The sequence below is a fragment of the Bos javanicus genome, chromosome 13 (genome assembly GCF_032452875.1).
Source record: "Bos javanicus breed banteng chromosome 13, ARS-OSU_banteng_1.0, whole genome shotgun sequence".
NCBI classification, from domain to species: Eukaryota; Metazoa; Chordata; class Mammalia; order Artiodactyla; family Bovidae; genus Bos; species Bos javanicus.
This window is the reverse complement of record NC_083880.1, coordinates 9,862,848-9,865,631: the sequence shown is the minus strand read 5'-3', so window position 1 is coordinate 9,865,631 and position 2,784 is coordinate 9,862,848. Positions and strand designations below refer to the sequence as shown.

The 2,784-nt window shown below is 43.7% G+C and overlaps 1 pseudogene; it reads right to left on the bottom strand.

Moving 5' to 3' along the window:
* Positions 1–623: 623 nt before the first annotated feature.
* Positions 624–1,529, bottom strand: LOC133258924 (large ribosomal subunit protein uL23-like; annotated as a pseudogene).
* Positions 1,530–2,784: the final 1,255 nt, after the last annotated feature.

Sequence of the window (2,784 nt, the reverse complement as noted above, 5' to 3'; positions counted from 1 at the left end):
CCAGGGCGGAAACTCCCCCGTGTAAAACCTCAGCGGGAGCAGCCCCAATGCAGCCGAGATCTGTCGACGGTCTTGGATCTTTGAGAGGGAATGCTGTTTGGCTGGGTTTGGCAATTTCCGGTAAACTTTGAATTGGAGATAAGTCTGGTCCTAGCAGTCCTCAGTGAGTCCAGCTGAGTCTTATTTGTACTGTCTCTGGGCTTTCTCCCAGATAAGGCATCAGCATGGCATCATTTCTGAGGATCACTGAGGAGATACCTGTAAAACCCAATCCAATCTTTAGGGCAAAGATCTTGTGTATGTGTGAGATCAAAGCAAGTGATAAAGATAAACTCTGTGAAATGATGTCTTTACAAACAGGTTTGTGGAGCTCGGTGAGAAAGCGAATCCCCTGGGGCTTTGCTGACTCGGTTACAATCAGAGGGGCAAGTTAGAGATGGGTCTCAGGAGGCTTTGCTGTCCCTTGGCCCATACAGTGGGTGTGCTCACCAGCATCCACAGTCATTATTTACCTATTTTCGTTTTTATTTTATACTGGGGTTTAGTTGATCGACAATGCTGTGTTAGTTTCAGGTGTGCCGCAAAGTGATTCAGTTACACATAGACGTATATCTATTCTTTTTCAAATTCTTTCCCCATTTCAGTCATGACAGAATATTTAGCAGAGCGCCCTGTGCTATGCAGTAGGTCCTTGCTGTTCATCTATTTTATTTTATTTTTATAATGAAAACTCTTATACTTGGGATTAGCCAGCTGGACTCAGTTTAGATGATTTCAGTTTTGTTGGTAACATCCAAAGTGTCGTAGTCTGGAGCCAGTTGGACACATGTACGCCTTCTTCCCTCTGTCAGGCCTGATCAGGGTGCTGGCCTTAGCCTCATCAGTGTCACAGAGCCTCTTCATGGCCTGTTTAATTTGCTGCTTCTTGGCCTTGAAGTCCACACTGAACACCAGTGTGGTGTTGTCTTCTATTTCCTTCATGGCTGACTGAGTGGAGAGGGGGAAACTGATGATGACAGTGGTCGTTTGTTTTTCCTGGGGGCTTCTTCCGAGGATATTTGAGTTGCCTCCTGAGCTGCAGCATTTTGGGCTGCTGGGACGTGGATGACGTCTGGATCTACTCTTTTGTTAGTGGCTGTGGATGCCTTTCAACACTGCTTCTTGGCCTTTAAGGCCTTTGCTTTGGCTTCAGCTTTGGGAGGGACAGGGGCCTCCTTCTTTGCCTTTGGCTCCATCCTCATGAAAGGTTATCTATTTTGAATATAGCAGTGTGTGTAGGTCAGTTCCAGACTCCCAGCTTATCCCTCCCCTGCCTTCTTCCTCCCTGATACCCACAAGTTTGTCCTCTATGAGTCTGTTTCTGTTGGTAAATCAGTTCATTTGTGTGAGTTTTTTAGATTCTATGTGAGTGATATCATATGATATTTGTCTTTCTCTGTCTGACTTAGTATGACGATCTTTAGGTTCATTCTGTTTCGTTCTTTTTTGTGACTGAGTAATATTCCATTGTATATAAGTACCACATCTTGTTTATCCATTCCTCTGTCCACGGACATTTAGGTTAATTCCAGGTTTTGGCTGTTGTGGTGAACATTGAGGTGCCTGTTAATCAGAATTATGGTTTTCTCTGGATATATGCTCAAGAGTGGGATTGCTGGATCATAGGGTAGCTTTACTTTTAGTATTTTAAGGAACTGCCATACTGTTCTCCATAGTGGCTGTGCCAATTTACATTCCCTCCAACATATGGTCACTCTTTATTGCTGGCTTTTCCTCTCCCACCAGCCCCCACCAGCCCCTAGACCGCTTATGGTTTCCTCAGGTGCCCCTTATGACGGTAGGTCCTGCATTCTGACCTTCCTCTTCTGCTGTCATTATCTTGATGTGTGTGTACAGCAAAGAGCAGAAAGAATGAGGTGAGCTGGACTCCCGCCCAACTGCTCTGGCTCTCTGCTCCCTTTCTTCACACATTGTCCATCATCCTCCTGAAAGCCAAGGGATAGAAGTCAAGTCAGAGGCAAGAGCTGGATATTTTCTTTAGTTTAATAAAAATATTCTTTTGGGGGATTAATACAAAAAGGCAAAAAAGAAAGATTTTTATCTTGAAAGCCACAAAGGCTCACTTTTGCAAGCCCCAGACAGAGAGAGAATTGGAGACAACAGTTCTCCACCTTGACTGCAGAATTACTTAAGGTGCTTTAAAAAAAAAAAACTATGCCTGGGCCCTACTCCAGACTGGTTAAACTAGAGTTTCTGAGAGTGAGACCCAGGCATGCAATTTTTAAAATGTTTCCAAGGTGATTCTAATGGATACCCATCATTGCAAAGCACTGGGGTAGGAATCTTGTAGTCATTTGTTATACTCCTTAGGAAAAAAAAAAATCAGGCAGTTAAGTGAATATTTTGGACATAAAACAGCTCAAAGATGAAACATATGCTATTGTGAGATAAGCTACATGAAAAGGCAACCCAGCTGCAGACTGGAACATTGTCAGCCCATCTATGAAATCTTTCTTTTGATGTTTACAGCACTAACAAGTCCTGAGATGAGGCTGTCTGATGAGACCATGTTTAATGACCCAGATCTGCCTATGAGCCAGAGAGACATCCTGATTTGACTTCTCTCTTTACCAGTTTATTAACTTCAGGGCGTTAATGTTTTTTACCATTTAACAAAATGACTTGCAAGTGGGACCTTATTAGAAAGCATGAGATCACATCACATCAGGGGCATGACCCTCCCCACGTCCTTCCCCTTCACACAAGAGCTGACACTTCTGTGCT